The following is a 371-nucleotide window of genomic DNA, read 5'->3' as shown; positions in this document are numbered from 1 at the left end:
TGCACAACATGATGGACTTCACTACCAAGTCTGCAAAAATGGCAGCAGTACACAAATGGTTTGCACACTGCATGTACCTTTTGTTCAGTGTTTCTTTTGAACAATTCATATTAAATTTGCGCACACTTAAAAAAAAACATTTGCAATGAAAGAGTTGTGATGAATGATCAATGAATAAATACTACCCAATTCCAGGAACCCCACAAAGCCAGGGGGAGTAAGACTAGTTTGTGACTGCTTTGAAACACAAGGCCCTATCCAGCAGTTGTCACATTCTTTGAAAATGAAAACATTTTCCCACCTGTCTCCATTAACTGTCCAAATGCCGAGAGGTCATTCTGTCCTTGTAACACTGGGGCATGCCAAGCCTG

This window comes from Anguilla anguilla, chromosome 1 (genome assembly GCF_013347855.1).
Source record: "Anguilla anguilla isolate fAngAng1 chromosome 1, fAngAng1.pri, whole genome shotgun sequence".
NCBI lineage: Eukaryota > Metazoa > Chordata > Actinopteri > Anguilliformes > Anguillidae > Anguilla > Anguilla anguilla.
This window is presented reverse-complemented; position numbering follows the sequence as displayed.